The sequence below is a fragment of the Nycticebus coucang genome, chromosome 6, assembly GCF_027406575.1.
Source record: "Nycticebus coucang isolate mNycCou1 chromosome 6, mNycCou1.pri, whole genome shotgun sequence".
NCBI lineage: Eukaryota > Metazoa > Chordata > Mammalia > Primates > Lorisidae > Nycticebus > Nycticebus coucang.
In genome coordinates, this window is record NC_069785.1 from 31,899,469 (window position 1) to 31,914,627 (window position 15,159).

Here is a 15,159-nt window from a genome sequence, read left to right on the forward strand (position 1 = left end):
AAACACAGTTGCGTAGAGATAGCCAAGTTGAAATGTGGTGTGATCTTTGAACAAATGATGTAGATCTCTTAGGGTGGGAACCAGGGAATAAACATCCTGACCTCACTCTGTTATCTCCTTCAGACTTCTGCAGAGGGTACCTCACTACAGAGGTGATCCACTAGATCAGCGGGAAAAGTATCTTTATTGAGTTGGTTCATCCAGATTAGCTTACAAGGGCAGAGGGCAGGGAGGAGATAGCTGGAGAGTAGATCTGAGAGACAAAGGGAGCACCTTTAGCTGACAGGATTGGGTCTAGTTATCTATCTGTTCACTTGTACAGACTGTTTCAATTTCATAGGTTTAATATGAGGTAGAAGAAGTCCTCCTGTTTTGTTTCTCAGAATATTTTGAATATTCTTGACTTTTAAAAACTACATATTTTAGAATCAGCTTGTCCATTTATACAAATACCCACAATTAATACTGATGAAGATTTCATTGAATTTATTTCTCAAATGTGAGAGAATTGATGTCTTTGCATTATAGATCTTCTAATTCATGAATATCATATATTCTCCTCTTTATTTAGGTCTTCAATTCCTTATGTTAGTTTTATAGTCTTCTGTGCTTCCATATATTTTTTAAAACTTACTCTTGTTTTATATTTTTATGCTATTTTAAATTTTTTAAGTTAATTTAAAATTTCCGATGCTTGAATATAGATTAATATAATATAATTAATATAATATTAGATTGATAAATTCATTTAGTAATGTATTTATAGATTATTTTGGGTTGTATATTTCTATTGGATCTTTCTATGTTATTTCTATTTGAAATGGTGGCATCTATGACTACTGTTATTTATATTCCTTCATTTCTAATTATTAAAAATTTTCTTTTCTTCTTTTTGTGAATACTGGTTAGGACCTTTAGGATATTGTGTAATAGAAATAGTGTTTTTTGGCTTCCTTGAAAGAAAGCATTTAACTTTATCCTTAAGTTTTATGTTTGGTTTACTACAGTATATGTCTTTCAACAGAAATGAGAAAGTTTTTCTTATATTCCTAGTTTTCGAGGAATTTATTTCTTTATTATATATTAAATACTTTTGTATAACTGTTGAGGTGATTATATAATGTTTTTATTGATGGGGAGTATTACTTTGATTGATTTAAAATGTTAAATAAACATTACATAAAACCCAGCTTAGTTGTCATATTTTATCCTTTTTCATAAACTGATAATCTTTTTGCTAATATTTTATTTAGAATTTTTGAATTTATGTTCATTGAGTAAGGGTGTCTTATATTTTAGTATCAAAGTCATGCTGGCATCATAAAATATTGGGAGCAATGTTTCCTACTTCCCCCCCACCCATATTCAAATAAGTGTAGTATACCTGTCATGTTATGGCAATTTTCTTGCTATAATAATTAACTCCAAAATCTCAATGGATTATAGAAACAGTTGAAAAACTCATTTTACGATTTGAAATAAATCATTTTCTGATTTATTTTAATCCAAGATACAAACATAATGCCTGGAAATCTGTAGGAAGAATGCTGTTTTATACTCAAATATAGCAACATTTTTAATATTTAGTTCACATTGTAAGGTCTCGCCGTGCCTGTCATCTTCGCATCTGTGGTTCATGCATTTTTCTCAAGCCCCTCAGCAGGTGTCTGCTTTTATGGGACCCTAAGGTTTTTGCTTATCTTCCACTGTCATTTTTATTTCTGTGGTATCCCGGAGAGCACAGAAGTACTGTGCTGAGTCTGTCAGTTGTAAAGAAGAGATGGAGAGGTTGATGGATTTTTTCTCCCTTTCAAAATTCATAGAGTAGCGATCCTGCTTTTCATTTGGCTTAGAATACTCCTGAAGAATAAGGAAAACCATTTCTCCACTTGAAGGCTGTTTGTACCAGGACAAAGTATAAACATTCCATCTGGGTTCATAAATACAGTCCAAGGTTGCAACTTCCCCTTCCCGCATTGTTATTGTGGCCTGAACTTGGGTTACTTTCTCCGCCATGCCAGATCCTGTGAAAAAGCAGAAGACAGAGTTGGTGCCCTTAAGCGTCTCAGATGGTCACAAAGAATAGATTAATTTATGGTGCAAGGACAAATAAAAGAATTACATGGTGTTTCATTTCCACACTTCTCTTCCCTCTTAATGCTCCCACCAGTTACAATTTGCATAGTTCCATTTTCGAGTAAACTGAGGGCCCATGTGTGGGGCCACATATACGTACTGAAGCCAAAGGAGGCCATGAATGCCAATAACAGGCCAGGGCAGAGCATGATAGAAATTCTTCTCCTCGTCAAAATTTGTCTTCTTCTCACTAAAGCCCAGAGACCAATTCTTCTCTGAATGACAGAGTGCAGAGCTCGTGGGGATGTCATACTTTCAGTCCCCAAACAGGAAACAAAGTTCACAAGGTTACACTGCTCAGAGACTGAAAATCCTACCCTACCTCAAACTTCTGTTTTGTCTTGGTGTTTTTACATTTGAAAAAAAGATATTAGATCTTGCAAGATATAGGAATGAAGTTTAACGATCTTTTTTGCAGTTGAATTTTTGCTTACTACTATTTTGGTCAGAAACTGTACTCAGGATGATTTAAATCCTTTGAAATTGACCAAGGCTTACTTTATGACCTAAAATATAGTCAATTTTTATAAATATTCTATGTGCACTTGAAAAGAACATGTATTCTACTATTTGGGGGTAAAGTGTTCTATATGTGTAAATTAGTTAAAGAATATTAACTCTTTTGGTCACATTTTCTATCATTACTACTGACAGATGTGTGTTAATGCCTGCCGCTGTGGTTGTATGTTTATTTATTGATCTTTTAAACAATAAATTCTGCTACTATAATTCTACTCAACTCTATGGGTTTATGTTTGATATATTTTGAAGCTATGATATTAGGTGAAAATAAAAATAGAACTGTTCTATCTTCCTGATACACTGTGTGCTTAATCATTTTGAAGTGGAGTTTCCCTATCTCTAGTAATAATTGCTGGTTTAATGTCTACTTTATCTGATATGTAGTATTAGCATATATACTCAGATTTCTTTTCATTGGAGACTGCCAAAGGTCTTGTTATCTATATGCAAAAAAAATGAAGTTGAATCCCATATTCAGAAATTAACTAAAGGGGACAAAGCACCTCAATGGACAAATTAAAACTATAAAATTCTTAGAAAACATAGATGTAAATCTTTGTGACTTTGGATAGGTGTCTTTCAATATGACACCTAAAGCACAAGCAACTAAATAAAAAACAGATAAATTAGACTCTATCAAAATTAAAACCTCTCTGCTTCAAAAGATACTATCAAGCAAGTGAAAAAGGTAACCCACAGAATGCATGAATCTATGTACAAATTATGCATCTCATAAAGGTCTAGCATCCAGAAGATATAAAGAACTCGGCAATAAAAAGACACATGGAGTCAGTACATACAGTACTGGCTCATCTTGAATTATTTTAAAAGTGAAATTTTGTAATCACAATTATTAGATCTCTGTAATCATTTCAGTTTTGAAACAAGCACAGCATGGTGAACCATTCTAACCCAAATCAAAGTCAGTGATAAAGAATGTGACTGGTGCCCCACCTGCAGGTTTGAGTATAGGCTGCAGGTGTTTGACAAGGTCTGTGCTTTTGCTGTACAGATGTATAATGATGAATCTGCTGGTTGGGTGGCTGTGATATGAAGGGACACATGGTTAGCATTTTTATTCAACAGTACTGTGAAACTTCTGTCCTGTTTTCTGTCCTTGTTTGAACAAATTTCCTTTAGGCAATTTGTCCCTTTCACTGTTTTCTTCTTGTACCAAGAGGAATAATTCGAAGTTCTAGCTGTATGCCTGTAGTTGACAAGGGTTGTCTCCCTTTCCCAGATATTAGGATCAAAAGACTTTGTACCACATCCTTTCACTGCGGTTGAGGCGAAGAAGATGAATTACTAGGCCATTTTCTAAATTTACATTTTATTTGTGGAGAATTTTCAGGAAACCTAGGGAGAACCAGAATGACTTTCATCTCTTTCCCTAGAATTGTGATGGACCCTTCAGAAGCTCCTGAAATTATAGTTCAGCTGGAGGCGTAGGAGCACGCATAAAGCTTCCAAGGGCTTCTCCATTCTTGCCTTTAGAATCACCAATGAGCTATACATTCAGAAAGAGAACATAGTCTATGTGTTCCTACTCTTTTTTAACCTGGCTAAGGGCCAATAGGAGACAAGCTCTGCTCTGCGCAGTTAAACAGAGTGAACATTCATTTCCCCGTATGTGAGAATGATGTGCTGCCACCTTGTGCACAGATCTTTCATTAACAAGGCAACTTGTACAGTACTCATTCAGTCTTTAGAAGAGCTGGCGTGTCTGTCTGTCTTAGGAACACCTCTTATTTCTCAAGTAGGAAATTAGAAGTAAGTGAAAGTTTTTATTTCTGGTGATTAAATCAGAGAACTTGCATTTAAAATTCCTGTTCTACGATCATTCTTTATAGGGCTGAAGGTAGATATAAAAGGAAAAGTGTCTAACAGTACCAAGTAAGACCATGTAAAATTTACCAAGTATACTTAAATGAAAGTGTAGAGGATGTTACCCTTCGATGCCTTTTGCATTCTCTTTATACAGAAGCAAGTAGTTATTTATCCCATATTGAAGAAATCTTCTTTGATAGGGTAAAGTCTTGATAAAATAAAGTCCCTATTTTAAGACAAGCTGTGTTGGAGCTAAACTTCAGAACTATTGAGAAAGTTTTTCCTGTCAATGCAGACTTCTAAATTTTATTGAATGGGAGTTTGAGGAACAACTGACAGAACAAATATGAGAGAACTGATGCTTAAATGATTGCTCTAATTACGGTCTATTGTCCTGAAATGATCACTCCAGGCTCATGTCATGAGAGTCTGGGAGAGACAAATATTTTATTAGAAATTCAGATTTCTTATTTTAATGTTTTTGTTTAAAGAAGGGACACCTCAGGGTCTTCAGAGAGACCCTTGGAGTTATTCATTTGGGTTTCTGAGACCATTCCTGGTCCTAGAATCTAGACTGATTGTACTTCTAGTTTTATTAGCCATTTTGGATCCAACAGGAAAAATATACTCAAAGAAATGATGTGCAACTTTGATATTATTTTTTCACTGAAATTTAGCAACTAGAAACCAGTCAACCACACATAAGTATAGATTGTGGTTTTGAGAGTTTGGGTATGTTGGCCAAACTTGAGCTGTTCTCCTTTTGATCAATACTATTTTATAGGTGGTGTTTCTAACCAAAAATTATAGATTGTTCTACCCATGTTCTACCACTAGTTGGAAATCTTTTAGAAACTTAGGGTTAACTATGCTGAATTTTCTATTCTTTGCTCTCAATAAGTTTAATTGGAAGAAAAGGAAATGAGAATAGAAGGTCTCACATACTAAAAATGCTTAAATAAAAGAAGTTCAAACTCAGGGGCACAATAAAGTTCAATAGGAAGGCTTCCCTCTATTGAATAAGTGTACCAGTTGGCATGCAAACTTAGTTCATGTATTAGAGTTTCACATCCAGTTCCTTAATGTTATCAATATGGCTGTTGGAAAGAAAAAGTAGAGCATCTTAGGATATAAATTTGGTAAATTTTTGCAGAATTTACCAAGTATCTGGTAATATCAGAAGCAAATAATTGGAAAGGAATTTGAAAATGTATTATTTCACGAAGCCTTTGGTATGGTGTGCCTATTTTTTCCCCAAAGAGATGCTTAGTAACTATTTTCTGAAGGAGAAACACTCTTTAAAACACTGGATGATCATGTGCTGAATTGAATTCCTTCCTGCCTACTGGTCCTCAAGAGGATGGAATACAGCTGGGCACAGTGACCCACACCTGTGATCCTATCATTCTGGGAGGCCAAGGTGGGTGTATTGCTTGAATTCAGGAATTCAAGACCAGCTTGAGCAAGAGCATGACCTACTCTACTAAAGATAGAAAAACTATATGAGTGGTGAGGCAGATGCTACTCAGCTACTCAGGCGACTGAGGCAAGGGAATTTTTTGATCCAAGGAGTTTAAGGTTGCTGTGAGCTATGATGCCAAAGAACTCTAGCCTGGGGAAACAGAGGGAGACTCTGTCTCCAAAAAAAAAAAAAAAAAAAAAAAAAAAGGATGAGATATAGCCTTGTGTGTTTTCCTTGTACCAAATACACTGTGAATTCTCATAGAAGAGTAAACATCTTTTTTACTGATAGATTAACCATGTTTTCTGAACAGTGTAAATTTAAAGGATGTTTTGACATAGCAAGGCTTCAGTGGATAGACCTATAAAAGCTGTCATCCATTTCATTTTTGTGCACAGCAAAAATTTTTTCAGGACATATCGCTTTTTCCCCACAAGATGATAAAGATGCAGTTCAAGTCTCTTTTAATATTTTGCAAAATATTAAAGTCTAAAAGATATCAATGGGTCTTTGTCTTCTTGAATTATTACCAACTTTGTAAGATGGGGTCAGGAGCTCTGACACCACCGAAAAGGTGTAGGGTAGGCAAAAATTGTCAGTATTTCAATTCTAGTTTGTTTTCCCTGTATCAGCAGAGCTAAAGACATTATCTGTGTATATGTGAATACAAAGGCATACAACTTAGCACTTAAGCTAATTATCCTTTGACAGTCCAGTCACTCTAGTCTACCTGAAAAATGAATGCATATGCCCCTTAGTAAAACATATTTACCCCTTCTCCTTTTGAAATTATAATGCCAGTATAATTATGGTAAAAATGATCAGATCTTCTCTCCTGGAATTTGTTTTCCAATATAAAAGACTCCAGATGAACATCAGTGCTTCTGCCTAAACCATCCACTGACTAGAATTAAGGTCATATATCTCCCAAGTCTCCAAGTCTCTCCTTTAAGGTCAACAAGTGAGGATGTTCATGCCTCCACACTCAGATGGTTATAAACCACATTTCTGGGGAAGCCAATTTCTGAAATTCCTGAAAGTAGTTTTGAACTCAGCCACTTTGAAGTGCTAATGAGTTTCAAGTATTTCAGAAGCATATTCTTTGTAATAATTCTTTCTAAGAAACTTCCGTAGTATGAGACTTCACTTATTTCAATATACCAAATACTAAAGTAAATGTCAATTAGACTACCTTTATTCAACATATCAGAAGACAAGGTATATGTAAACTTGCCCCCAAAGACCTATAAGCCATTGCCCCAAATGGCCTTACTTAGTTTACTTCCCAACATAGGTATCTGGACAATTTCCTATCAGTTAGTCCCGAGTGTTCTATCAAGATTGGGAGCCCTAAGCAGCTGCAGGAGGATTGACCATATTTGAGCAATGTACATTGTAAAGTAAAAATGTGATGCTCCTGAGTCTTAGTCCAGAGTCTCCTGAATATGTATGCAGTAATATCTACATTATTTCCCTGCTAGAAACTCAACATTGCAGATGCAGCAATGAAAGGATATGACATATCCCAGTCTTCGGTGGCTTGTTTGTGCCTACCACATGCCAACCACTGTACTTTGAATTTTATTTAATTCTCAAAATAAATTTAGAGTGAAGGGAAAAAACTCAAAGGAGTTAGTTAACACAAAGAGGCAGCATATGAACCTAGATATATCTGATAATCGATCAGGTTTTTTTTTTTTTATCATATCATTCTGCTACCATATCAGCACCTACAACAAATCTTGGACAGACAAAAAATTAATAAGAAACATTCATTTTATCTGCTTCCTCAGAATATACCTAGTGAATAAAAACATGAATTAACATCTTTTAAGGTAAAACTCCATGGAGATAAAGAAACGAGGGAAGATAATGTAATACAAACAAGAATGGTCGTTCACCGGGCCAAATACGGCCCTGATGGTGATGTCAAACTATGCTGCCTCTAGAAAGTAGGAGATGCAGAGACCTGAAAATAGAGGGTTTCACAATAAGGTTGCCCTTACATTTCAATGTTTTCCTAAAATTATTTTATTACTTCATGAGTCACTTAAAATCTGGCTTCTTGAAATACTGTCAATTTATATAAATTTATAATTATATTGTGGTTATCTTAAAAAGGAATTCCTGTCTTTTAGAGTATTCCACCTCAACTTTTAGTTGTCCCTGGATTCCTGCAGCATGGCCTCTCTCTCTCTCTCCCCTCCAACCCTCTCTCCTTCTCTCTTTTCTCCTCCCCTCCCATAGGTTGCTGTTGCTAGTTATGTAGTGCTTACTAGGCTCATTGTGTGGGTAGACAGACTTCTCTGTTGTCTTGGCCCAGCTTCAATCTTAGACTGACTCCATGTGCCTGGATCTTGGATTTAAGGTTTTCTCAACATTCATGATTTTCCTCCCCACAGCAGCCAAACCTTGCCATGTTTCTCTGTGGGTCTTGTGCAAGAGAGTTTTCTGCCTTTCTCTCATAGCTATCAGAATTAGGACAGTATTGTTATAGGATCTTCAGCTTAGAATGGTTTCCTGCCCCTCTCCTTACTCAAAGGTAGCAGGATTTTTTCTCTGACTCTTCTCTCTGCTGCAATAGATCTTAACCTGTGACTTGGGGATGGAGGATAGAATTTGCTGTCAGCTCTTCATCCCCATCCCTAAACGTTTAAGACTTTTCCTGCATGTAAGAGGCTGGTCTAGGCAGGGGTGCTAGGATTTGTGCTTTCCTGAAGGGGCAGCTGATATTACAGGCTTACACTTTGGGTGGGGCTCCCTCTGGGTCCCATACCACCCTATCACTTTCATGAACATCCATGAAAATGGCTGTACTAGTAGTTGCAAACTCCTCCTGTGTCTGTGATTCCCAGAAGTTTTATATTCTGATGAGAGCCCTCTCTCAGTCTTTTATCTGATTTCCTTTTTCTTGCTTGTATAGTAGTATGGTAGGCAGTGTTTCCTTTTCCTATACTCTGCCAGTCCATATGTCCATCTCTCCTTAGAGAAGCCTTTTCTGCATCAAAATTCTATTTACTTGTTAATCTTGTCTGTAATCTCGGCTATCTGATGGGTTAAACAAAGTTATGATTATGATTCTGCTTTACTTGTTAAGGTAGAAGCAACACTTTTATGCTTTATATATTTAAGGGGGAGATTAGAAATCTACCCATCATCTCTTATATCTAAAATTGAAATATTGACATAAGAGCATCAGGATCTTTGTCAGCATTCTCTCTGAACCATAAGCATAAGAAGCATTGTAAACCATAATTACCATTGTAAAAGGGGTACATGTGAACTTACTAAATGTAGAATATAAATGTCCTAACACAATAACTAAGAAAATGACAGGAAGGCTATGTTAACCAGTGTGATGAAAATGTGTCAAATGGTCTCTAAAACCCGTGTATGGTGCCCCATGATTGCATTTATGTATGCAGCTAAGATTTAATAAAAAAAAAAAAAAATGGTTGAGGAAAAAAAAAGAAAAAAGAGAGAAAGAAAAAAAAGAACAAATCATAATTGAAATGCTTCCTTCCTATTCAGTCTGCGAAGGAGGACACTCTTTTGCCTTCTGCTGGCTGTTCCTGTACTTTAACTTTTACTGTCACTAAGCTCCTTTTGTAAAGAAAAGTTTGAGTCAATTTTATAATACATTGTTAAAGGCCTCATAGAGACTAGAGTCCTTACTGGTTCTTTGTTGATAGAGGAATGGGCAAGTGTCTTGAGGACATCTTTACTGATTCTATGGCTCCAGCTAGGTTGTGAGTCAGTAGTCAATTTGGACTCAATAAGAAATCCCAAGGAGTGCTTGCTTCGGCAGCACATATACTAAAATTGGAATGATACAGAGAAGATTAGCATGGCCCCTGCGCAAGGATGACACGCAAATTTGTGAAGCATTCCATATTTTGAAATCAAATCATTTACGGATATACAAACATTGAGGAAATTCGCCACAACAAGACCAGCTCTACAGGAAATACTTCAACCTGTTCTGCACACTGACCACCACAATGGATCAGCAGCAGTGTAAGAACTCAGAAATCAAAGGACAGAACCTAAAATCCACACTGATGCAAAAGATAAAACTAAGCAATGGACTCTCACAAAATAAGACGAATAGAATACTACCACACTTATCAATTATCTCCATAAATGTTAATGGCTTGAATTCCCCACTGAAGAGACATAGATTGGCTGACTGGATTAAAAAACACAAGCCATTCATTTGCTGTCTGCAAGAAACACACCTGGCTTCAAAAGACAAATTAAAGCTCTGAGTCAAGGGTTGGAAGACAATTTTTCAGGCAAATGGAATTCAGAAGAAAAGAGGAGTTGCAATCTTATTTTCAGATACATGTGGATTTAAAGCAACTAAAGTCAAAAAAGACAAAGATGGTCACTTTATATTGGTCAAGGGAAAACTACAACAAGAAGACATTTCAATTCTAAATATTTATGCACCCAATTTAAATGCTCCCAGATTCTTGAAGCAGACCTTACTCAGTCTGAGCAATATGATATCTGATAATACCATCATAACAGGGGACTTTAACACACGTCTTACAGAGCTGGACAGATCCTCTAAACAGAAATTAAACAAAGATATAAGAGATTTAAATGAGACCCTAGAACAACTATGCTTGATAGACGCATATAGAACTCTCCACCCCAAAGATAAAGAATATACATTCTTCTCATCACCCCATGGAACATTCTCCAAAATTGATCATATCCTGGGACACAAAACAAAGATCAACAGAATCAAAAGAATTGAAATTTTACCTTGTATCTTTTCAGACCATAAGGCACTAAAGGTGGAACTCAACTCTAACAAAAATGCTCGACCCCACACAAAGGCATGGAAATTAAACAATCTTCTGTTGAATAACAGATGGGTGAAGGAAGAAATAAAACAGGAAATCATTAACTTCCTTGAGCATAACAACAATGAAGACACAAGCTACCAAAACCTGTGGGATACTGCAAAAGCAGTTTTGAGAGGAAAATTCATCGCTTTAGATGCCTACATTCGAAAAACAGACAGAGAGCACATCAACAATCTCACAAGAGATCTTATGGAATTGGAAAAAGAAGAACAATCTAAGCCTAAACTCAGTAGAAGAAAAGAAATATCCAAAATCAAATCAGAGATCAATGAAATTGAAAACAAAAGAATCATTCAGAAAATTAATGAAACAAGGAGTTGGTTTTTTGAAAAAATAAATAAAATAGATAAACCATTGGCCAGACTAACTAGAAATAGAAAAGTAAAATCTCTAGTAACCTCAATCAGAAATGATAAAGGGGAAATAACAACTGATCCCACAGAGATACAAGAGATCATCTCTGAATACTACCAGAAACTCTATGCCCAGAAATTTGACAATGTGAAGGAAATGGATCAATATTTGGAATCACACCCTCTCCCTAGACTCAGCCAGAAAGAAATAGACCTCCTGAACAGACCAATTTCAAGCACTGAGATCAAAGAAACAATAAAAAAGCTTCCAACTAAAAAATGCCCTGGTCCAGATGGCTTCACTCCAGAATTCTATCAAACCTTCAAGGAAGAGCTTATTCCTGTACTGCAGAAATTATTCCAAAAAACTGAGGAAGAAGGAATCTTCCCCAACACATTCTATGAAGCAAACATCACCCTGATACCAAAACCAGGATAATAACCAAACAAAAAGGAGAATTTCAGACCAATCTCACTCATGAGTATAGATGGAAAAATTCTCAACAAAATCCTAGGCAATAGATTACACCTTATCATCAAAAAAGTCATTCATCATGATCAAGTAGGCTTCATCCCAGGGATGCAAGGCTGGTTTAACATACGCAAGTCCATAAACGTTATCCACCATATTAACAGAGGCAAAAATAAAGATCACATGATCCTCTCAATAGATGCAGAAAAAGCATTTGATAAAATCCAGCATCCTTTTCTAATTAGAACACTGAAGAGTATAGGCATAGGTGGCACATTTCTAAAACTGATTGAAGCTATCTATGACAAACCCACAGCCAATATTTTACTGAATGGAGTAAAACTGAAAGCTTTTCCTCTTAGAACTGGAACCAGACAAGGTTGTCCTCTGTCACCTTTACTATTCAACATAGTGCTGGAAGTTCTAGCCAATACAATTAGGCAAGACAAGGAAATAAAGGGAATCCAAATGGGAGCAGAGGAGGTCAAACTCTCCGTCTTTGCTGACGACATGATCTTATACTTAGAGAACCCCAAAGACTCAACCACAAGACTCCTAGAAGTCATCAAAAAATACAGTAATGTTTCAGGATATAAAATCAATGTCCACAAGTCAGTAGCCTTTGTATACACCAATAACAGTCAAGATGAGAAGCTAATTAAGGACACAGCTCCCTTCACCATAGTTTCAAAGAAAATGAAATACCTAGGAATATACCTAACGAAGGAGGTGAAGGACCTCTATAAAGAAAACTATGAACTCCTCAGAAAGGAAATAGCAGAGGATATTAACAAATGGAAGAACATACCATGCTCATGGATGGGAAGAATCAACATTGTTAAAATGTCTATACTTCCCAAAGCAATCTACCTATTCAATGCCATTCCTAACAAAGTACCTACATCGTACTTTCAAGATTTGGAAAAAATGATTCTGCGTTTTGTATGGAACCGAAAAAAACCCCGTATAGCTAAGGCAATTCTTAGTAACAAAAATAAAGCTGGGGGCATCAGCATACCAGATTTTAGTCTGTACTACAAAGCCATAGTGCTCAAGACAGCATGGTACTGGCACAAAAACAGAGACATAGACACTTGGAATCGAATTGAACACCAAGAAATGAAACTAACATCTTACGACCACCTAATCTTTGATAAACCAAACAAGAACTTACCTTGGGGGAAAGACTCCCTATTCAATAAATGGTGTTGGGAGAATTGGATGTCTACATGTAAAAGACTGAAACTGGACCCACACCTTTCCCCACTCACAAAAATTGATTCAAGATGGATAAAGGACTTAAATTTAAGGCATGAAACAATAAAAATCCTCAAAGAAAGCATAGGAAAAACACTGGAAGATATTGGCCTGGGGGAAGACTTCATGAAGAAGACTGCCATGGCAACTGCAACAACAACAAAAATAAACAAATGGGACTTCATTAAATTGAAAAGCTTCTGTACAGCTAAGGAGACAATAACCAAAGCAAAGAGACAACCCACACAATGGGAAAGGATATTTGCATATTTTCAATCAGACAAAAGCTTGATAACCAGGATCTATAGAGAACTCAAATTAATCCACATGAAAAAAGCCAACAATCCCTTATATCAATGGGCAAGAGACATGAATAGAACTTTCTCTAAAGACGACAGACGAATGGCTAACAAACACATGAAAAAATGTTCATCATCTCTATATATTAGAGAAATGCAAATCAAAATAACCCTGAGATATCATCTAACCCCAGTGAGAATGGCCCACATCACAAAATCTCAAAACTGCAGATGCTGGCGTGGATGTGGAGAGAAGGGAACACTTTTACACTGCTGGTGGGACTGCAAACTAGTACAACCTTTCTGGAAGGAAGTATGGAGAAACCTCAAAGCACTCAACCTAGACCTCCCATTCGATCCTGCAATCCCATTACTGGGCATCTACCCAGAAGGAAAAAAATCCTTTTATCATAAGGACACTTGTACTAGACTGTTTATTGCAGCTCAATTTACCATTGCCAAAATGTGGAAACAGCCTAAATGCCCACCAACCCAGGAATGGATTAACAAGCTGTGGTATATGTATACCATGGAATACTATTCAGCCATTAAAAAAATGGAGACTTTACATCCTTCATATTAACCTGGATGGAAGTGGAAGACATTATTCTTAGTAAAGCATCACAAGAATGGAGAAGCATGAATCCTATGTACTCAATCTTGATATGAGGACAATTAATGACAGTTAAGGTTATGGGGGGGGGAAGCAGAAAGAGGGATGGAGGGAGGAGGGTGGGGCCTTGGTGTGTGTCACACTTTATGGGGGCAGGACATGATTGCAAGAGGGACTTTGCCTAACAATTGCAATCAGTGTAACTGGCTTATTGTACCCTCAATGAATCCCCAACAATAAAAAAAAAAAAAAAAAGGAAAAAAAATAAATTAACTGTAAAAAAAAAAAAAAAGAAATCCCAAGGAGCATCGCAAGGCTGAGGAATTAGATAACTGCAGTTTATTCTCATCCAGGTGGGCTATCTCTGGGACCTTGAAAAATGGATTCTGAAGAGGGATGATAGGTATTATAGGGATCCAGGAAACATTCTCTACATTATCATTCATCTTGGGCTCAGTCCAAAAGTTGTGGGGAGAAACATTTTTTAATCCATACAAGGGAACTTAGAAAATTATCTTGAAGTAATTGAAAAATCACTGGAGAGATTTACATAGGGCATAACTTTTTTTCCTCAATGAACAAGTGATTCATCAAACTAATGAGAGTAAGCATCTAACAAGTATGGTGGTCTTAAAATGAATCCCCAAATTGGTCAGAAATAGGTAACAAACAGGAAAGAGCTTGCACTTCATGTATTCCATTTTTAGTTCTAGAACAATGTCAAAACTTTAATTGAGAGCACACAGGATTAAAAGGAGAAAAAGTATGTACTAGGCATTGTGTCAGGGCTACAGCCACATGTGATAGGGTCCATTCAGCATCTAGCAGAGTATTGCTATCTGAGATTCCTTAAGGCAAGAAAAATAACTCATCAGAGTCAGAAGACTAAAGTAGATGACTGCATAAAGGAATATTGTGCTTTAGAAGCTGCAGTCTCATTGCTGGACTAGTCAGATGGCTCCATGATCAACTTCAGATCCCAGCATTTGGAGTAGTGTCTCCTCACATAGTTCCTTTCTCTGTTGTGGTTTACTAAAGCCTGTGATGGGCATGTGGCTGTAGGGAGCATGAGTATCAGAGGGCAGGGGAAGCCAAGCTGGAGTTGGCAAGGATAAGAGTGAAATCTAGCCAAGGCGAGAGAAAAATGTGTCTGGTACAGAATAGGTTGTTGTTCTACATAGCCCAATCAATGTACTCCAATCTGTAATCACTGAGATTGCCTTCTTCTGGCCAGTCTTCAGGCATCTCAGTATAAAAACTGTTTATTTTGTGTGCTCTTTGTGTCCTAGTGTTTTTCATACTGTCCTCCTCAAGAGATTGGATCGAGTACAAAGTCTGGAA

The 15,159-nt window shown here is 36.6% G+C and overlaps 1 non-coding gene and 1 gene segment (V, D, J or C); one reads left to right on the top strand and one right to left on the bottom strand.

Moving 5' to 3' along the window:
• Nucleotides 1-15,159, bottom strand: part of LOC128587405 (T cell receptor alpha variable 8-3-like) — a 624,669-nt gene that overhangs the window by 376,386 nt on the left and 233,124 nt on the right.
• On the top strand, nucleotides 9,740-9,846 carry LOC128589325 (U6 spliceosomal RNA). The gene has a single exon (XR_008380920.1). It is a non-coding gene; the product is annotated as a U6 spliceosomal RNA (small nuclear RNA).